Genomic DNA, 23,847 nt, shown 5'->3' with positions numbered 1-23,847 from the left:
TTTGAGAAAGACACGTTTTAAGTTCAACAATCCGAGAGAGAGAACTCCAAAGCGCTCTAGGAAACTCGTTATAACTCCCGCAATATTTCGAATTTCTGTCTGAAATTTTCACAGTAAATTCTCAAGATATTGCACTTTCAAACTAAGCAAAAAAATTTCGATTTTTTGAACTCAAGTTACCAGACTACTACCTTAAGTCTTTCCCAGGTTTATCTATCATGATGATTGCGACTTTTTCCACAAAGTTGGAAAGTGTCCGAAACCTAGAATTGCATTAAAGAGCATGGAGAGCACAGTTATACCAATATTTGGTAACTCAATTCGCATTTTTGGAGTAATATTATCGTGTCCTGTTGCCTTTTTCAGATTTAGGTCTCTTATGATTCTAGTAACTTCAGAAGTAGAAGTCCTAATAGACACAAGCGACTCGGTAGCGGCATTGGGCAAAATTGGATACTTAAAGTCAGAATATTAATCGAAATTTTTCCAAATGTACAACGCCTCAAAAGTTTTCCAACCAAACCCTTTAAGAATGTTCAGAGCTGAGATGTAATCGAACTATACAATACATTCAATAACAAATTTTGACTTCGTTTAAATCATGGCATCGTCTGTTCATAAACCAAGAAGGAGTACGACGAGACGAGGAAGCGATTGGGCCCACCGCGAAAATATAGTACAGAACTATAACTACACCAGCATTCCGTGAGAAATCGAAATGAACATTGTAAGTTCTATTTAATTTAACCGATGAATAGACATTTTTCTTACCTGTTCGACCACCAATTTCACGAGCTGAAACAAAGTCGCCAAAAACATAGCAATCAAGCCGAGTAGGACCAAATCAGATGCTGCATCCAACAGGGCGAATCTCATTGTTAAGGGAAACATAGCACCAAAGCGGCTTAATTTATTTTTACTGTGATCCACAGATTATTTCAAATACACGCGAAAGACTAGTTTTCTTTAATTTCTAACGCAAACAATGTATTTCATTGTCGAGAATTTGGAAGCGGTTTTGTAGAAAATTTTGTTTTGTAATTAATTTCTTACAAACTTTGACATTTAGTACGTAGATGTTGTTCATTTATGATTTTTATTTTCAGTTTTATTTTTTTTTCAATGTTTCAATTCTCTCCTCTTATATGTTTGCGTCTCTTGCCTGCCATTTAACCCTCGACTTGCACAAACCTTTTTTTATCAGGTATTTATTAGCCCAACGGCAACCAAGTGAATGCATGTATGTGTGTGTGAAAGAATTCTCTAATAGAAATTCAATGTGTATAGCTCAATTGCACTACATACAGTTTATTTATTATACGCCGGCAGCGGTTATCTGTTTCATTGTTGCTTGTTGTTACACCGTGGCTTTTATTATTGCGGTAATTAGAGGCACCTATACATGCACACATTGATAGGTGCATTTTCGAACAGCTCACACTCATGAACAACTCCAACTGCATCCGTTCTTTGACTCTCACAAATTATTTCCGTACACGCACATGCATATTTCTTGTTAGCTCTAATAGCGCAATCAGACTTAAATAAGCACTTACTTGGCACCACTTCAAGCACCTAATCCTGTCTGTCTGTCTGCCCTGCTGACTTAGCCACCTTCGTTATTACCTCATAAGCAGTTCTCTTCCAAACCAACTTCCTTTCTTACACAGCGAACCACGGAAATCGATTAGAAAGAAGCTTCCAAGCGCCCATTTAATTGGTCCATTTGCTGTTGTTATTGTTACTGTAGACTTGGTATAAATGTATTTATATGCACATGGTAGCAGAAAAACTCTTCACTACCGCTCACACCGACCCCATCATAATTCTTGCAGTACACACCTCCTTCATTTGTACCTTATATGTACATACGAGGTGTGTTCAAAAAGTTTCGCGAATTTTGTGTTTTTTTCAAAAATTATTTATTTATTCATGAATATCTATTTTGTCCCCTTCAAAGTAATCCCCATGAGATATTATACACTTGTGCCAACGGTTTTTCCAATCTTCGAAGCACTTCAAAAAATCATTTTTTTTTTATCTTCTTCAGCTCCTCCTTCGATGCCGTCTTTATCTCGTCAAGAGAAGCGTAACGTCGTCCTTTCATGGGCCTCTTCAGTTTAGGGAACAAGAAAAAGTCACAGGGGGCCAGATCTGGGGAATACGGTGGCTGCGGCATCATTAGTGTGTTGTTTTGGCCAAAAAGTCGCGCACAAGCAACGATGTGTGAGCAGGGGCGTTATCGTGGTGCAAAAGCCAATTTTTGTTCTTCCACACATCCGGGCGTTTCTGGCGGATTGCTTCGCGCAAATTGCGCATAACTTGCAGGTAATATTCCTTATTGACCGTTCTTCCCTGTGGCAAGAACTCATGATGCACCACGCCCCTGCAATCGAAGAAAACTGTCAGCAAAACTTTCATATTCGACCGAACTTGGCGCGCTTTTTTCGGTTTTGGTTCGTGCGGCAGCTTCCATTGAGATGATTGAGCTTTGGTTTCCACGTCATAACCATAAGCCCACGATTCGTCACCAGTTATGATCCTCTGGAGCAAATTTGGGTCGTCGCGGACAGAATTTAACATCTCATTAGCAATAAGTGAGAGACATGAGTGCCAACATAACGCCACAAAAAATTCGAATATACGTAACCTGCGAAAATTCAAAATTCGCGATACTTTTTGAACACACCTCGTATTTCCTGTTTTATGCGTGCTCCCTATTTAATTATCAACGCCAGTTCCGAAAAGCTACATCGATAAATACGCCGATATGTTATTAATAGGGTTAAAGCATTTCCATATGTCCGTCCCGACATTGTGATTGCCACTGTCTTATTTATCCAGCTTTCCAGCTGTTATTTAATCGACTAGACGGGTCACCCTGTGAATATATATAGTACATGAACCGCTGGTTTTGTGGAGTTTTGAAAAGAATAGTAATACGAGATTTTGAGCTCTGGCTTTAACTTGAGAAATAGTAATGTCTCGTTTTGTATATTAGGATCTACATTATTACTTTTATTCAACAACTTTCCTCTCTCGCTCATGCCTATGCAAGATGCGTTCCAAAGTAAACAGGACTTAAAAAAAAACAGAACAAATGGTTTTTTCGGCAAAATCAAATTATTCATTCAAAATAACCTCCTTCTGCTTCAAAAAAGCTTTTTGCATGGTCCAAAAGTATGTCGAACAGTGTTTTAGCCTTTGACCGGTATGGCCACACTATTCAATTCTACATGCATCCTTTCCTTTCATGAGCAAATGCATTTTTTCGAAAAGTACGAAGCCGCACGGGGCCATATCAGGTGAACACGGGAAGTGGTTTATGGTTAAAATGTGATTTTTGGTCAAATAATCGGTCACAAACGTCGATGGATTGTTGGATTCTGAGAAATTGGTGGTCGGCAGTCAATTTATGCGGAACAAGCCGTGCACACACCTTTCAATTCCATTTCCATGAATGATGATTTCGCCTGATTTTTGATGAATTCACGCATTCGATGGAATTTCCAGTGATCACGGATTTTGATTGGCCCACATGTTGATCGTCATTTATGTCTTCACGACCACTTTGAAAACGTTGAAACCACTCGTGCACTCTGCTACGGGATAGGCAATCATCGCCATAAACTTGTTTCATCATTTGAAACGTTTCGGTAAAAGTTTTACCAATTTCAAAACAAAATTTAATGTTGGCTCTTTGTTCGAAGCTCATTTTCGCACCGATAACACAAACATACTGACACTTAAAACGCAATAACTTCACTTCCAATCGATGAAATGTCATGAAATTCTCACTGGACAATTGATAAAGATAGCAGATTCTAACGCACCAGTCGACATATAGATGGCGCCACCAGGGGGCGCTAGATTCAAAAAGTCCTATTTACTTTGGAACGCACCTTGTAGTTATTTCAGTCAAACTATGTACATATATTGACGAATATTTTACCCATACATAACTGGTAAGACATACAACAAAAAAATTAAAAAAAATACTAAGTTCAGATGGTATTCCTAGGTGAATCCAGACACCTTGTTGTTAATGAAATACAATATTGCGTGTGTTTAGAGCGCCTGTGAGATCTTTCTAGCCATGCAGAGAACGTAGGAGATCTACTGTAGTACTTGCCCTTAGCAAAGTTCATCTTGCCACAATCGCAGAAGTTCCTACTGAACATTTTATAGAAGTTCTAGGTACCACAACGGACCAACGTTATAAGCCGTGTTACATATATATTTTCAAATGAGATTTTTGAGGAAATGAATCCAAATATCTGTCTATTTCTCTGTATTTCAAAATCAGTGGGAATGTTTATATGGAGCTTACAGTGTAGGACTCAACATCGTATCGGTTTTCAGGATAAAATGTCCAATAAAAAGTGAAATTTTAATAAATCATCTCGAAATAAGAAAAATACGTTGGAGCTAGGAATCTAGCTATGGTGATCACAATCGTCATTGCAGACAACTGTCACAACAAATAATAATTAAATGCTGATTGTTATTTGTTCTCTTTTTGGAAGTTCAAAAGTACGGAAAAAGGTTTGTATAGAACTTTGGTTTAACCCGCCATTTTCTAGAGCGATTTATGAGCTAGTGGTTTGTATATTTTCTCAACACTTTAATATTGAGGTAAAACTTAGAGACTGAGAACATGGATAGCTTTCTCTTGTGGAAATGACATAAAGTGGGCACCAAGATCGTGTCACCTCAAATTTTTCTTAAGTGAGAATATATTAAATAATATAAATTCCGACTACATATATACATATATATGGATCATATACAATACTTATAAAGTGGAATAAAGTAGAATTATGGCAACGATTCTACTGAACAAAATATAAACCGCTTCCCCAAGCTCTTTCAACCAACAAGCACACGATCAATACTCTAAAATAAAATAATGTTGTTCAACCCAATTTAGCTTTAAAGTTACAACGGAAATGTATTCTAATCACTTTTTCAAAGAAAGATAACCCACACATGGGCACAACTAACCAAACATATTTTCAATTTCGATAATAAATGATGAAGAGTGAGATAAACATAGAGTATATATGTACATACCTAAGTATGTATGGACATTGTATAAGCTAACAATTAAAATGTTGAAAGAAGCGCGTTAAGTAATAAATCGACATAGGTGGTTATTATGCTTTTGTCGGAATATGCTTTGAATCTGCATGGTTCCTAGCTGCATCATTTATTATAGGCTAATTAAAAAGGAAACACAATGTGATGTAAGAAAATTTTTTAGCCAACGGTGTGCCTCCTAACACTTGAAATGTTAATTATTTTGTAATTCGATTTTCTTAAATCTGTTCCAAGACTGCAGACACTTAACGAAAGATGCCTAAAGCGCGTTTTCCTACTGGAAAATATTATGAAAAAGGTGCGTGCTTACATAACGAAGGAAAAGAAAAGGTCACTGCACTATAGATCAATGAACTACCCATCAGACGGCTTATCTGCTTGCGATGCCTTGAAGAAAGTAACCAACGTAAGTCTCATTGTGCAATGTCGAATTTAGAATGAATGGAAATCATTAATTCTCGAAGGGATAAGCGCATCTTGTAGGGTTAACACTTTATTGTTATGATTTTTAGTTGTTTAAGTGTTTAATCTTTGTGTAAATTTCTAGTAGAGAGAACATTGAAATAACAGAACTCAATGGACGCCATACACCAAATAGCAATTATAGAAAATCGGAAAGTTAGAAGGAGATAATTCAAACACGATGAACTTTATGCACTTCACAAAAACTACAGTCTGACCTCGTTACTATATGAATCGCTCACATATATTGTAGATATTTATATACACGTTGTATATAATTTCGTACAGTTAGCTGGCAATATTTGAGGGGTTATTGGGAAAAACAGGAAATTCCATTATATCTTACCTAAGAGATGGTAACAGGAGATGCTACTAAGTTTAGAGCGATCTAAGTACAGGTACTTTTTTCAATACGTATTTTTGTTCAGTATTGTTTGCCATTTCATCATGGAAAGACTTACGCCTGAACAAGGTTCACAATTCATTAAACTTTATTACGAAAATTCGCTCAACTTATGGTCAACATAATCGGCCTACTGAGTGTACTACAAGTATTTTATTGTATTTGCAACGCCATTACCCATCTTGAGACCCAACATCCATTATTGAATAATATTCGATCGAATAGACCACGTCCAGCACGCAGTGAAAAGAATATAGCAGCCGTAGCTAAGGGTGCACACGAAGACCATGGAGAGTTGATTCGGCCCCGTTCGCAGCAACTTGGACTGACGTATGGAACGACTTGGCACATCTTACGTGGAGATCTTAAATTGAAAGCATACAAAATACAGCTTGTGCAAGAACCGACTTTCCCTACATCGCTCCGCTCTATGGACTCTTGAAAAGTTCCAAGAAGATCCGACGTTTTCGAACCAAATTTTGTTCAGTGATGAGTCCCTTTTCTCGCTCAACGGGTATGTAAACAAGCCGCAATTGCCGCATTATGGACGAAAAGCCACCTGAAGAACTGCCATTTCATTCAGAAAAAACAAAGGCTTGATGTGGTTTATAGGCCGATGGAATTATCGGTCGATATTTTTCAAAAATGATGCTTGTGAGAACGTAACCGTCAATGGAGACCGTTATCGCACCATGATAACCAACTATTTGGTGACTCGTGATATCGTCGACATTTGGTTTCAACAAGATGGTGCCACTTCCCACACATCGCATTAATTAATGGATTTATTGAGATAACACTTCGGTGAGCAAATAAGTCTTAATTAGAATTCTTAATTAATTGCCATAGTATTTATGTTTTTTACGAAGAAAGGCACGAAATTCTAACTAAAGCCTGTCTCCCCCAATCCGCTGACAGATCACTGGTTTATATACTATTTGAACTTGAATGCAGAACCCAAATTTATCTGATATGGATTCTTGAAAGTTTTTCAAAAATAAAGTTCCGAATTAGAACTTCAGGAAACTCATTTTGATACGTAGCAATTTTAAATGCCTAGAGAATTCGTAAGAGAAAAGAGTTAAAAACTGTTTCATGGCGAGATAAAATGTACGAATATATGTATTACTGTATGGTTTAACTAACTTAATTCTTAAAAAACGGATTAACCCGTTTTCTTGAGCGGTTTGTGAGCTAGTGGTTTGTATATTTTCGAAAAACTTTAATATTGAGATAAAACTTAGCGACTGAGAACATGTATAGATTTCTCTTGTGGAAATGACATAAAGTGGGCACGAAGATCGTGCCGCCTCAATTTTTTCTTAAGTGAGAATACCATAGCTGCGTTCTCGTTGAAGTCAATAAAGTCAATTTTATGCCCAAATGAAGAATAATAAACCACTTTATTTCTTTCTTTTGCGAAAAAATTTGTTTTAAATATAGTCACTTAAATTTCAATATTTTTAATAATAAATATATAAGTACCTTTGTTGAATTCAAATCTAACTGTGATGATGTAGAAAATTGTGGAAAATCTGAAAATAAAAAACAAATTATATTTAGTTATTGTGTTTAAACTGAGATTTTGTTTATAAAACATTTTTCTGTAAAACTTTTATTTATTTTTCTAACCTTTAAAAGAATAAGACTAAAAAATTCGGTGGAGGTGCAGTTCTAACTCCAATTAACAGTAAAATAGACTTGAAATGTTTTCCAAATGCCAGCATCTCACATTATCTTACCAACAACAACAATTTATAGTTCTTTTAAACAATAAAAGAAACTCATTAAATTGAAAATATTCAAGAAACAAGTATTTCAAAGCAACACACTGTTTACATAGTAAAACAACAACAAAAGTATATATGTATATTTGCATATGTATAATATGTATGCATTGGAAACTTTTTTGACTAATTACAACAACTACTATACAACAATACATTTTTACTACCAGCCAACGTTGTAGTTTTAGTAGCGTGTATACAAAATAAGAAATATAAACAAAATGAAATAGAAAAAGAATTACTAATGGAGATTGACATACAAGACAACAACTAACAATAATCAAAAGCACAAAAACAGCAATAAAATTTATTAAAGAATTTGGCTTGTATGCATCATTTTTCATTTTCTTAAGCAGCTGCGGCATTTGAGGAATTTCCAAAAACAAATAATAATAATAAAACTGAATATCGAATCATGAAGTTGCATAGGTTAAAGAATAGAGAAGCAAGTTAAGACTCAAATACGAAACCTGCACTTGAGCTGCAGTCTGATTGTGTCGTGTTTAGCGAAGAATCGAACGCGAGTTCTAAACACAATGTAACTCTGCATTTACATACATACATATGTAAATATGATGTAAGTATGTGTGTGTGATTATTGAGTATAAGCTGCGCTTTACCACTCTCTACCAAGCAGACCTTCACATTTTGATTTAATTACACTTAACCTTAATCATACTGAAACTCGTTGCCACGGGCAGAGCCTCAGCTTAGAAAAATGTGAGATTTTGGAATTTCAATTATATGCTTTGGATCACTAGACTAAAGGAGAATAGCACTAAAACAGTGAAATAGAATTAATAAACAATATTGTGGCGTGTTTGGTCTTTGGCTTCTTCTTCCATGTAAAGTGTGTGTGTGTGTGATATGAGGCAATTAACCCTTGACAATGCTGCTAGCGAGTTTATAACAAAGCAACGTGGGTCAAAGCGTTTGGGAAACGAGATTAAGTTGAAGGCATGTAAAGAACAAGTTACAAACAACATATTTAGATTACAATAATTTCACAATGAGACATAAAGCAGACGTTGCCGGAAGCAAATGAGAGCACAAGCTAATGTATTTCATTTTAATTTATAATTCTTCATAAACTCATTACTTGCATAATTCTATTGTATGGTATCGTTTATATTAAAATATTTTTCTAAAAAATTTCCAAACTGTGGCAACCTTTTTCAAATAATACTTCAAGAATTTTTCATAAACTCATTACTTGCATAATTCTATTGTATGGTATCGTTTATATTAAAATATTTTTTAAAAAATTTCCAAATACCTTTTTTTCAAATAATCTCAAAAAACTCATTACCATAATTCTATTGTATGGTATCGTTTATATTAAAATAGTTTTCTAAAAAATGTCCAAACTGTGGCAACCTTTTTTCAAATAATACCTCAAGAATTTTTCATAAACTCATTACTTGCATAATTCTATTGTATGGTATCGTTTATATTAAAATATTTTTCTAAAAAATTTCCAAACTGTGGCAACCTTTTTTTCAAATAATACCTCAAGAATTTTTCATAAACTCATTACTTGCATAATTCTATTGTATGGTATCGTTTATATTAATATATTTTTCTAAAAAATTTCCAAACTGTGGCAACCTTTTTTTCAAATAATACCTCAAGAATTTTTCATAAACTCATTACTCTCATAATAATCTTGTATGAAATCGTTTATCTTAGAATTTTTTTTTTTTTAATTTCTAAAATGTGGCAACCTTTTTCTCAAATAATACCTCAAGGAATTCTTCTAAGCTCGTTAGAATTATTGTTATTATTTCAATATTTCATTTTAATTAACTTAACAGAAGAAAATATGGCAAAAAGATAGCAACTCTCATAAAAACTGTTAGCTCTCAGCATATATCATATGGTAGTTTTAGATTTTTTAGACCGAATAATCTAAAAAAATTATTTAAATCGATTCAGAGTCTGAATTTCAGATTTAATTATGCCTGCGTTCGGCATATGGAAAAAATGAAGAATTGGTTTTTGTGTCACACGACTTTGTTGCATTTAATCAATCAAAAAAAGAAACAAAGAAACTTGAAAAGAGGTAAAATGTTACTTCTTTTTTGCTGACATTCCTTTTGGTTAATCGCATTGCTCACTCACAAACCCTACATAGCTACTCACTCATCTGAGCGGAAAATCGCCAAAGTCCGCCCAAAACCCATAAGTTACTCATCTGCTTGACAATCAGTTTTCTTTGTAAATATTTGTATTATTTTCTTAATAAACTGCAGTGACTGCACCCACTCTCATTAAATTCCATTATTCGCACACATTCATTGTGTATATTTCCAGAGAGGAAAAGAGTCCCTCGCAGTTAGGCAATTGACGCAATGTGATGACGACTGCAAGCAATTAAAATTTATTCAGGCAATTCAAATGACATTTGTGCAAACAAAAAAAAAACGCTCGTTTTCCGAGCTTGTGTGCTTAATGAATGAGTGAATTATGAAAAGAAATGTTTTGATTCTAATGGCGAATTGCTAATTTCACGATGAAGATACAATTTTAAGCAACAGTGACAACTCTTAATTAATGTATTTTTAGCTCTGCTTTTGACCTTATTTCTAAAGCGTCTCATACTAGTGTTAGTTAATATATAATTATTAATTTGTTTAATAAAGGTTATGAAAAGCTACAGGGTTAGAGGTGCAGAGTGTAACTAACAATACAGGTAAGGTTTTGCTTCCATTCTATCTCTATTTGATTTATGTCAGTTGTTTGTTCGATTCATCACTCTCCAAGTTTTGGTGAATCGTAGTAAATACATACATACATCGCGTGCAATAGCAAATGCATAACGGTGCATAAATGAATACAAAATTATGATTATGAGTAATAATATATGCAGTGTGTTGTTGTGCCACAAAATACAATGCGACGACTTTATTATCAAGCAAACAATGTGAACTGAGTTTTGTTTTTGTTTCGCTTAATTTTAAATTAACTCATCACTGCAGTTTATTTTTATGCCACGCACTGGCTTTATTGGCTATGGCGGTCAAAGGTGACTGACAGTCATTGGCAATGTTGACAAAAGATTTGATGTCGCTAAAGGTGCACAGACACATACAGTTGTACATATACATAGTATATAAACCCATAAGCATATGTAAATGTTTTGATTTATGGGCTGTACTATGCTTATATAGATTACCGAGTTATATACGTACTTTAAATTTATATAGAAATATATTTGTATGTATATTTGTAACGCATACAATACATACATACAAGTACTATAATATATGTACATATATGTATTATACATTTGCATATGTACATATAGTCACCTAAAATGCAAAATAACGTAACATCACTTTTCATAAGCTTACAGGCGAAGGAAAAACGATATAATAGAAACCACACATATTGAAACGAAATTTGAGTTTTGGTTATAAAAAGGTTATATATTGGTTATAAAATGGTTATATATTGGTTATAAAATGGTTATATATTGGTTATAAAATGGTTATATATTGGTTATATATTGGGTATATCTTAGTTATATCTGAGAGCGCAAGCTGAATATTTTATGCTACAATTGTATATGTATGTAATATAACCTTTTTGATGATACGTTGTTTTGCATTTTAGGTGACGATGTGGACTTACGTATGTATCCGCAGTAATTAATTTTCCGCCTCATGAATGTTGCCGCTCACCCGTTTTAACTCAACCCTCAATTGTGACAATTTTTAATTTTTTTTATTTGTTTTAAATTCGTTAATTCGTTTCAGCGCATAGAGATTGCAACAATTACAACTGCTTAAGAATAAGAAATAAATGATTTTCTTAAAATAACCACACGTCACTCTTATTTTATCATATTTGTATTTGCATGGCGAGCGTGCATGAAATTATGCCTTAATTGAGAGTTGACTCAGACGCAGACGAGCACAAACATTTTTCACACATATGTAAATACTTATGTACGTTTCCATATGATTAAATACTCCAAAATAAAGCTCAAGTACATAGTCTCACACTTGGAAATAATCATATATGTATTCTACAAGTATATATGTAACTATGTGTATGTATTTATTTCTGTAAGTTCACGTCTGTACAATCACTAGTCTAGTTCGTAGATATAATAAGTAGAATTGTTCTCAATTTTCACTCTGCTAGGAAAAAACGCTAATTAAAAGTTCAAAATATTGACCTTCCTGCCACCGATACTCCTTTGGCCGTTAGCAAATTATGACTGTCGTAAACTCGACCTGTAATTGGCTTTTATTGGACAAAACGTGCGAGTGACGAATCGAACAAACGGCTGCCATAAATCAAGAATACTGACATAATCAAATAGAGATGAAAAAGAAAGAAAAAGTTGTAACACTTCAATGAGATAAGCACACACATCTCTTCACAAATTATTTTATTTTAACAAGAGAACAAGTACAATTAATGCAGAGAAACGACTTAAGATATAAACTGTCTTTATACGAGTAAGGTCTTAAGTTTGCGTATTAGTAATATATTATCTTTTCTTTGCTTGATTTCTCTATAAAGTGATATTAATTCATAAAACATTGCGAGCGAAGCTATTTTTTAGCTTTCTATGTGAAGTTGGTCAACACCTCGCTTGTCGAACAACTCGCTTGAACTCCTGGCGAGGAATCACCACATAGAGTCACCGTTTTTCGAATAATGCGAGCTCATCAATTCATAAGATTTGAATAATTTTATAATAACAATATACAACAAGATGCTCAATGTATGGTACGAATGTTGTTCTATCAAAAACGAAATTGTTCTTAAACAACTTTTTCTTTGACAACTTTTTCATTGCTTTTACATAACACCAACATTGAATTTTGCAAATATCCTTCAGCATTTCAAATCGTTTTACAATTTAGTTAAATGTCCTTAGCTTCATATGAGAGGTGTCATATAACGTTTTGTGTATAACTAATTAGTCAACTTGTAATCGAACAATACCATAAATCAGTGTAATTCCCATCTTCCACGCAACGAAGAGTGCAAATACTGTAATAATTAAAACACAGCTGATATGCTGATGAAGGAATCGAATTCTAAACTCCCTATGTGTAAGAATTATGTATTCAGCCCATGTCATATGGTATAACCTATAAGTTTTGAAAAAAATACCAACGTAGAAATTTATTAGAAAGATATAAGAAAAATTTAAGACTAATACATATAAAGGGTGATCCCTTTCGAGGTTCCCTACTTTCTAAAGAAAAAAGAAAGAAACTTCAAATTTAATGGAAAATGTTTATAAGCATTCGAAAGAACATTCCTTGGCCGCGGCACGTCTAGATGGTCCATCGTTGAGTACAATTTTCAATGACCCGATGGTAACTAGCGAATGACTCTCTTAATGTTTTGCTCCAAGGCCTGAATCGGGATTGTCCACATAGACTTTAGGCTTTACTTATCTCAATAGGAAAGAATCTAACAGTGTGATATCACACAAACTTGGTGGCCAATCGGCCGACACTCACCGAAGTGTTCTCTCAATAAATCCATTGATTGATGCGATTTGTGGAAAGTCTTGTTGAAACCAAATATCGCCGAGATCACGAGCTCAATTTCAGGTATCAAATAGTCGGTTATCATGGCGCTATAATGGTCGCCATTGGCGGTTACGGCACCAGCATCATTTCTGAAGAAATATGGATCGATGATCCCACAGGACCACAAACCACACCAAACCGTTGTTTTTATACTCTCGCAACAATGTTGCTAAGGAGAGTATTATAGTTTTGTTCACATAACGGTTGTTTGTAAGTCCTAAAACTAAAAGAGTCAGATACAGGGTTATATATACCAAAGTGATCAGGGTGACGAGTAGAGTCGAAATGCGGATGTCTGTCTGTCCGTCCGTCCGTCCGTGCAAGCTGTAACTTGAGTAAAAATTGAGATATCATGATGAAACTTGTACACGTATTCCTTGGCTCCATAACAAGGTTATGTTCGAAGATGGGCAAAATCGGCCAACTGCCACGCCCACAAAATGGCGGAAACCGAAAACCTATAAAGTGTCATAACTAAGCCATAAATAAAGATATTAAAGTGAAATTTGGCACAAAGGTTCGCATTAGGGACGGGCATATTTGGAGGTTATTTTTTTGGAAAAGTGGGAGTGGCCCCGCCCCCTACTAAGTTTTTTGTACATATCTCGGAAACTACTATAGCTATGTCAACCAAACTCTACATAGCCGTTTTTTTAAGGCATTTCCATATACAGTTCAAAAATGGAAGAAATCGGATAATAACCACGCCCACCTCCCATACAAAGGTTATGTTGAAAATCACTAAAAGTGCCTTAACCGACTAACAAAACACGACAGAAACACTAAATTTTACAAAAGAAATGGCAGAAGAAAGCTGCACCCAGGCTTTTTTAAAAATTGAAAATGGGCGTGGCGCCGCCCACTTATGAACCAAAAACCATATCTCAGGAACTACTCTACCGATTTCAATGAAATTCGGTATATAATATTTTCTTAACATCCTGATGACATGTAAGAAATATGGGTGAAATCGGTTCACAAATACGCCTTCTTCCAATATAACGCTATTTTGAATTCCATCTGATGCCTTCTCTGTATAATATATACTTACATTAGGAACCAATGATGATAGCGGAATAAAACTTTACACAAATATGGTATTTGAGCTGAGGTAACCCTTGTGGAAAAATTGTCGTGATCGGACTATAACTTTTCAAGGTCCCTGATATCGAACACGAAGAACTCAGTGCCTAACCTAACATAACCTAATTTTTCACCGAAAATATCGGTAAATCTCTCAGACATTTTCATGTAATTCAGAGGGCATCATTTTTATACTCTCGCAAAAAAGTTGCTAATAACAGTATCTCGATTATCACTTTATCAGAATCTAGAGTATAAAATGTTCGGTGCACCCGAACTTAGCCCTTCCTTACTTGTTTCTATATGAAGTGGCTGCTTTTGAATCTCTTCACGTTGCTCTTCGTCCCCAATTCGGAAATTTTGCTTGTTTACATGCCCATTAAGCCAGAAAGGGGCATCATCGCTGCAAAAAATTTGAATCGAAAACGTCGAATCTTTTTGGAACTTTTCCAGGGTACATAGAGCGCCATGACGTTCCATAGTCTGTGTTCGTGTACACTCTCAGCTATGGCTGCTATATTTTCTTCACTGCGTGCTGGACGTGGTCTATTCGGTCGAATACTATCCAATAATGAATGCTGGGTCTCAAGATGAGTGATGGTGTTGCGATTAGTATGATTAGTATGGCCGATTATGTTGACCATAAATTGAGCGAAACACATTATTTACAGCACGTGATTTTTCGTAATAAATTCAACGATTTGTAAACGTTGTTCAAGCGTAAGTCTGTCCATGATGAAATGTCAAACAAAAACTGAACAAAAATAAACTGACAGCTTGACACGACTCACATACTTCTACTCGGATCACCCGTTAATTCCAAGTGAGATCCATAGAGTTTGGTTCAACCCTACGACCTACCTATGTTACCTAAACCTAACCTAAATAAAATCGTTCGAAATATAAAAATATTATATACTAGGAAACAGTAAACAGATAAGATATTTATTAATCTAGAATAAATATAACAACGGTTAAAGGCCATAAAATTTTGTTTTCTGGAACGGACCGTATAGTTTGAATAATAACGGAATGTATGTAATAATGCGATGCACTAAAGTTAAAAAACAAAAAAAAACTAGACTATAATGTTGTTTATTTGTTAGTGTGTTTAAATGTATAGTGAAGTGCATTAGTTGACTTTATTGCAGCAAGTAGTCACCACCCACGAAAGCAACAGTGTTTAATCAACGAGTAGTTGCAGCAGCTACTGCGTTACGTTAAGCCACACGAGTATGTACATATGTAAATATATGTACATATAGAAATATGTGCTGTTCATGGTGCTGAGTTTGTAATGCATCAACGCACAGAACTCACATTACACAAGCCCGCACAGCACAGTTATTTTCATTAAGGCAGACTGAGAGCCAGTTAGTCCGTCAGTAAATCAGGCAGCCGTTCCAATCAAATCAGTTGTTGAATTAGTCATTTGGACAAACCCATGGCATGCAACTTGTCGCCACCACTAGTTGAGACAATATATTACATATATACATACATACTTTTGTATTTGTATGTAGTTATGTATGCATGGATATTTGTGGGCAGTCAAGCGCGCAGGCATGCCGGCAGCTGCGGACACAAGTGGCAGAGGTTGCCAACACCCGCATATTTCTCCTCTTTCCATTATTAACTATTAATTGAATAATATTATATTGTACACTCGTGTGCAAATAAAGTTGACAAAACTTTTTTGTATAAGATAAAAAAATATAATAAAATATCAAACACTTCTTTGCAGTGAAATAGCAAATAAACCAAAGTACCAGTGTTAATCAAATTGTTGTCGAAGTTCAACATGTCCGTTCATTTTTTTTTTTTTTGTAATTTACATTTGAGAGCAAAAATCTAGCTGCAAACACTTTACTGTTGACACAAAACGCAGACGGTTTTTGTAAAAAAAGGTGCGCTCGTCTTCATGACTTCATTTTTCGAAACTTCACATAAAACTGTGTACGCAAATATTTCAAACATGTCAAATTGAAATTCAAAAAAATTAGCAAGTTGTCTTGACATTTATTTTATTTTTATTTTTTCGCCATTGTCTTCTATCGCCACTACTGTGCCGTTATATGCGCATGACTTTTGAAGGCCAATCGTAATTTTGTAATGATATTTTGCACTAGTGAATGCATACCAAATTACACAAATACATAAAAATGCAAAAAGAAAATAAATAAAATGAAATAATAAAAAATAATGCCGCATAACAAATCATTACAAGTATGTACCACCAAGCAATCACAACCAATCTTACAAAAATATTTGCAGCACCGTAAATAATTTATTTCAAAAGCAATACATACATACATACATACACAAACGATTTTATGAATACTGTGAATCAGAGGCGTAAGGGGTGTGCCACGTACATATGTATGTATATGCACAACAGCGATACCTGCCACTAGCAATGCCCTCCATTAGTGCAAAAAGCCGTGAGCATCACGAAAGCCCCTAATGACTTTTGATTTATTGCGAAGAAAATTATTATTAATATTATCACACATACATACATACACAAAAATAAAAAATATAATATAAACAATCAGTCAAATTTTTAACTGCCATTTGAATTGTTTTGACAACGATTTTGACAAAGTTTCGCCATAAGCATTTGTCAGCTGTCAGTCATAAAAATATTTGTGTTTTCTACGCTTTACACTTTGTTTATTATTTACTATAAATTATTTGATAATAGTTTTTATTTATTTTACTATATGAATAATTAAAATTCACGAAAATTGTCTAGAAAGAAAGTAAACTTTTTTTAAATTTGATTTGACATATTTTCTTGCATATAACTGAGTTGTAGTCCGTTTAAGGTTAAATTTGGCATTCTTTTGTTTATTATTCTTTATTTTAATTTCACCATTCTTTTATTGTCTGTTTGAAATGTCTCACCCGTCAATGGCGCAGTTTTATTTATATTTTTTTCTTTCAGTTCAAATACCTTTAAAGTGTGTATGTATGTCTACTTAATAGCTTATTATTCACTGCCTGTTTTTTGACCCACCCACGCAGATATTAACGAAACGTGTGAAATCTTCGAAATATGCAGACATATTTTTGACGTAAAACAACAAAAAAAATATATAAACAAATTTCTTAAACGATTTTTGAATCATTTCTAAATATGTACATAAGTACGATTTTCATTACTTTATTTTACTCTCAAATCAAAAAAAAATCAGATAAACAAATAGCTTAAACGATTTTTGAATCATTTCTAAATATGTAAGTACGATTTTCATTACTTTATTTTACTCTCATGGTAAAATAGATGCGTGCATATGTACATGTACGAATATATACTGGCTTTTCTAGGGCTTATTATAGTCGGAAGCAGATTACTTAATTATAAGTCGTATATGTAAATATGTATATAGTAAAAACGTCGGTAAAACGTCGAAAACGTTTCTATTACAGCTGTAAACATCGACTTCCATCGAGAGGCAACGAAAAATTACGAAAAAAAGTATGCCAAGTTGGAAGTAAATGTAATTAGAACTGAAAATTATTAACGTGGCGCATTCCAGAATTTTAATATGACATTTTGAATTGAATTAATAATTAATATCATATATAATTAAAAAATCGATTGCAAAAATCTAAGAAAATTTTCGAAAAATTATGAAATTGCAGTGAGAAAACGGTAAAGTGGTTCCTACATGATCTACCACATATCAAGGTAAAAGGAATCGTCTGATGGTGACAGATTACTGCTGATTCATAAAAACAGATTGTCAACTAGGAAATTATATATAACTAATTGCTCAAAACGATCTTTCATTGAAACATAACATATGATTTAGACATTTTTCTATCTATTTTTCGTCTGTTACAAACGATTTGTGATCACAAATACTTATATCCAAACCCACGCTTAAATATAGCACAACAAAACTACTAAAGACTAGTTTTATCAACTTTCTTATTATTTCTTGTTTCTATAAATATTTATGGAAGAATGACGTCAAGTTTACAAAAGTTTTATAAAAAAACCGGGAATAACGCGTGTGTTTTCTGATAAATCAGGAGCCCAACAAATTTTGAGACAACTGCTAAGCACTAAAAGAATGTCAGAAATGAACTCGATGTCTTAAGATGTATTCGCATATAAAATCAATGATCTATGAAGTGGCAGTCAAACAATAAAGAAGGTTTCACCTTTTATTCGCTACTATTTCTTGTAGTATACTTAATGCAATTGTCAAACCGAAACGGGAATCGAAAGCGATGGTATCATATACAACTTTGTTTATTTCGATCTACATATAAACTTTCTCTCATCCAGACATTAAAAAAACCGCAGAAGAGACCAAAAGTGCTACAAAAATTTATGCCAAAATCAGGTAGTTAAGAAGGTTTAATTCACTTTCCGGTTGGCCACAATTTTGCACGGCAAATGATATAATATTCACTAAAGATAAGAGAAAAGTGTGAAAAAAATATCTATGAAAGGTGAGGATCGTTAGGTTAGAAGGTTTAATTCACTTTCCGGTTGGCCACAATTTTGCACGGCAAATGATATAATATTCACTAAAGATAAGAGAAAAGTGTGAAAAAAATATCTATGAAAGGTGAGGATCGTTAGAGCTTAGAAGTATCTCGAGGATTGGTGGAAGTGATTAAGCAAATGTAGTATATCCGAACCAGTTTCTATTAGACAATTCTTCGGAGATCCAGTCTCCTACAAAACAATTACACGTTGTTGCAGTGTGAGTATATATACATATCTTCATATATCTTCCAGTTAATTCAGTCATGCAACACAAATGCAATGTTAAATGAAACAAATAACGAAAAAATAAACGGAAAATTAGACAACAAACTAAATACATATAAAAAATGCCAGAAGTAGAATCAAAACAAAAAAACAACACACTAAAAGAACACCCACGCCAATTTACAACCGTTCCCCAAGCCGAGTATGTAGCTCACACAAATATACAATGCCCGACCGGCTTACCGCCTTCCTGATTTTACTCGCTGTTGCACGGTCAATTGTTTAACAGCTCCAGCAATTGTAATCAAACGCACACATTTACATATGTACATATACATAAGTACATTTGTGCAAGCCACATATTTACATTTCTAAAATCGGAATAAAGGTCAAGTTTAAATGGCAAGCCCCAAGCTAAATAAGCCGAGCAGACGGCGCTCCAACAGCTGGCAGCAGCTCAGTGTTCGGCATTCAAGCGATCGATCGCGCCAGAGCATACATTTACGAGCAGACTGGAGGCACAAAGAGGCGAAAGATCACATTCCAGTGGGCAATAAATAGATACATATGTAAAAATCGGCAAACTTGTAGTTATTTGTTCGAAGATGTGAAGGTTTAAATGAATGAACGACTGAATGTGGAATTAGTGAATGAATGGCCAAGTGTGTGGGAGTTTATCGAAAAGAAAATAGAAGTGTACAATGGTGGCTACTTTTGTTGGCTTTTATTGCTGTAGCCGCAAAATAAATTGCAACGGAGCCTCGTAGCTGCGCTTCCTCTTCTTCATTTCCGAATAATACAAAAAATATTACTTTTCTTACTTAGACGACATGCGCTTCGCAGCAGGTGGTTGATAAATTCCTCTTCCTATTCGACAAATAGAAGCTTCTGTACAATTAGACAGATTGAATTATGGCTGAAACTCTCAGAGGTTGCCCTTTCATAAAGAAGAGCGTCCAACTAGATTGATGTTTGTCAGAACGTCCAACTACAACTCAACATTCGATTTCTAAAATAATTTAACAATGTTTTTTATAAGTAATTGCATGCCCACTCAACTCATCAGTATTTTTTATATTTTTTATATTGTCTTCTTTAATTTGAAATCTTTTGATGATCGTCTAATTTTTTAATATCAAATAAACTACGATTGGGCTCATCAAAATATAGTTCGACATCGAAACACTTGAGAGTAAGCTTGTGACTAGCAAAGCAACCCAAACTGATCCTAGAATCGATTATAAACTTTCAACCAAAAAAGTTACAAACCTATGAAAAAATAGTCAGAGAATTTTCAGCAATCACTCTCAGCAGGAATTGCTATTTTGATAAACCATATAGTCGAAATTCCTCTTTCGCCATTGGCCTTCTCTCTATGTGCTCATGGTAGTAGTTTTCTAGAGAAAAGTAGAATCTCTGCGAAAAATCCCTACCGAATATTTATTTATAGTTATGTATTTCTATGAATTCGCCACCAGTGTATACAGCCAAATGATAATAAATATTTGTTGAAGATGATCATTTCTGCCAGCAGTTCAAGCTTAAAAAGTAGCAACAAAAAACCAAATATGCCAATTATTAAATTTTTGAAATTGTATGCCACGGAAATACCGCTATGTGCCGCAGACACGCCCATTCGTTAGAAACAAAACCCACAAATTCAAATAAACTGGCATTTGACATGATGATTAGTCACTCCGAGGCAAGCTGCAGCACTACAACACCCGCACATAACCGCTAACTCTCTGCTCAATGGAGCCAGAAGTAACGTGAGTACGCCTTGTACCCATTTGTATGTAAGTACGTTTGTACCTACATATGTATGTATGTATATAACCCTCATGTAACCTTAGACGCCATTCGAGTGTCTGATTTTGCCATTATTTCTCAAATTTATTTATTTTATTTTTTTATTTTCTCTTGAATCGCGCATGCTAAGGTTTCTTTGTGGCTTGCGATTTAAGTGTGTTTTTTGTTGGTGGTTTTCTTGGTAGCCACCCCCAATTCGTTTTGCGCTTGTGGGTGCTAATTATTATCAATGCAATTGCTATTATTATTATTTGTTTCTCTTCTTTTATAAATGCTTTTTTAGGTTCACAAATATTTTTATAATGATTACTTTATACACAAAAGTCAAATAGTGGAGTTTGCATTAGAGTGATCGTTATAAGACGAGAAGAAGAAAATATATACCTAGAATACATTTACCTATAAGAACGGGAATATCAGTCACTTATCAAAGTGATGCTTACCGGTGAGAATGTTAGGCCATCCCTTATGGGTAAAATATAAAAACAATCCGGTCAGCTTCTAACGGAACTATAATTTAATTCTGAAATTCTTTATTTTCGAAATTGCTTTATGAAAGCTAAAAGTATTTGGTTTTTCATCGGATATTTAGCACTGTACGTAGTGATTAAAAAGTTGATTTGATTTCTAAAGCACCTCCCTAATATTTTCATTAACGAGGCGCTATTGAGCTGTGTGGCATTTGTGTTACTTAATATGTACATATGTATATGGTTATATACATTTAAATGAAATTATCTTCAAAAAGTAAATGTCATGAACCAATCTAACGTTTCAAATAAAGAACCGATGAGATTTTGCAAATTTTATGCGTTTTTTTTTTTAAAAAATTATCAAGCTGTTTAAAAATTCATATCGGCCAAATGTATATGTATATAACTCGTGAACATTTTCGTGCGATCGCCTTCAATGTCTTTGCCATTACAAATTTATTTATTATCTTGAATCGCGCGACAAGGTTTTTTTGTTTTTGCGATTTAAGAACTAAACTGTTGGTGGTTTATTGCTAGCCAAGTCCCATTCCATTTAGCACTTGTGGGTGCTAATTATATTCAATCAATTGCTATTATTATTATTTTGTTTCTCTTCTTTCCAAAAACAACCGTTTTTTAGGTTCACAAACATCGATTTTATAATGAACTGATAATGCAAAAGTCAAAATTCATTTGATTAGAGGTGATCGTTATATTTTCTCCGAGAAGAAGGAAATTATATAGAATACATTTACCTATGAAAAAGGTTTGTTCTTGTTCAAAGTGATGCTTAATTTGACAATCGCTGAGAAAAAAGGCAAAATGTGAGGGTAAAATATAAAAAAAAACGGTCGTGCTTCTAAAAAACTTTAATTTAATTCTCAAGTCTTTATTTTCGACGAATTGCATTATGAAAGCTAAAAGTACTTGGGTTTTCATCGGATATTCAACACTGTACGTAGTGATTAAAAAGTTGATTTGATTTCTAAAGCACCTCCCTAATATTTTCATTAACGTCGCGCTATTGAGCTGTGTACATTATTGGCCAAAAATATGTACATATGTATGGTATATTATATGGTATTTTATATGCGTTTGTTTCGCACGCAGCCGAAGGCAAACTGCCGCACTGTATTAAAGTGTCTAATAAGTTTATTTAAGGCTATCATATTGAAAGGTTTAAGTGAATTTGCAAATGTTTATACACGAGTATTATACATTTTAACATGTGAAGCAGACAATAAGGGATTATTTCATATTAATTACCACATTAGCACAACATTGTGTGAAAAAGTGCAAAATACATTTCAAATGGAGAATTATACCGTTTACTATTGCGTTTTGTAATCATTATGTATGTATGTATGTATGTACATATTTAAAGTTGTATGAGAATTAAGTAAGTATAATAAAAATAAAGAATATAATATAAAATATATAAAGAATAATTTTGTCAATTTTTGTATTTTAAATGCTAATTTTTATTATAAAATTGTTTTTGCTTGCAGCGTTGTAGCTGTCACAGCTAAGGGTGCCTGCAGAGTAGACGCGTCCACAAGAATGTGTGAGACTACAAATGAGCCTATTATGTAGACTAACAGTTCTGTCTTTCAACATTGAAGAAGATATAATATAACGGGCAATGATATCAATTTTCACCATTCAAATATGAATTCTTAAAAGTACAGTTATTCAGGGATTGAAAAATTCATTGAGACCAAATTTTGAGAATCTATGACACTAGACACTCATCTGAAAGCAGCTATCAACTACATACATACATACATACATATGTACTATGTAAGTCATAAGAGTTTTCAAGACTGTAGTGGAGAGTCAAACGATTACAGTATTTCAAAAAGTGCCCTGCACCGCCTTTAATCGCATATTTTGACAACAGGAAGCAGTTTGAGCTAATCAGATTTTTCGTTTACTATCAATGGAGTTAAAACTATTAAGCAGCCTGAACATTATTTACTAATGTTTCGCAATATTGGCCTTCGTGGGTTAATTACCAAAAAGAGAGCAATAAGACATATTGAAATACTTTACGAAAAATTAAAAGTCTAAGTAAGACAGTAACGAAATCTGAGCTGTCATGCTCCATTTTGCATCCTTTTCATAGAGTTATTAAGAAAAGTCAAATTTGGTACAATCAATGTTATCAAAGCAATTCAACACACCACAAATATGTAAATATGTAAATTAAAAATTTCGGGCCCAGAGTACTGTACTTTTAACACCAACAATAACATAAGCCTCGAAATCGAACGCAGAATAACTCTTGCCAACAGCTGCTACTTCGGACTGAGTAGGCAGTTGAGAAGTAAAATCCTCGACAACTAAAGACCAAACTCTATAAGTCACATATGGTGCAAAGGCTGTACGAGTTATACGATGACATTGATATAGTTCATGTCGTCATGTCGTCCGTATG

The 23,847-nt window shown here is 34.0% G+C and overlaps 1 protein-coding gene across 9 annotated transcripts in view; it reads right to left on the bottom strand.

Annotated features, from left to right (window-relative positions):
* The window catches only part of LOC126751110 (uncharacterized), a 146,030-nt gene that overhangs the window by 83,849 nt on the left and 38,334 nt on the right, over positions 1–23,847 (bottom strand). For all 9 annotated transcript variants that reach the window (XM_050461078.1, XM_050461085.1, XM_050461079.1 and 6 more), the window contains one exon: positions 7,451–7,500. The gene's annotated coding sequence lies outside the window, so the exon portion shown is untranslated. The remainder of the gene's footprint in view (positions 1–7,450; positions 7,501–23,847) is intronic.

Source organism: Bactrocera neohumeralis, chromosome 2 (assembly GCF_024586455.1).
Source record: "Bactrocera neohumeralis isolate Rockhampton chromosome 2, APGP_CSIRO_Bneo_wtdbg2-racon-allhic-juicebox.fasta_v2, whole genome shotgun sequence".
Taxonomy (NCBI): Eukaryota; Metazoa; Arthropoda; class Insecta; order Diptera; family Tephritidae; genus Bactrocera; species Bactrocera neohumeralis.
The sequence above is the reverse complement of the archived record's forward strand: the minus strand, read 5'-3'. Positions and strand labels throughout refer to the sequence as shown.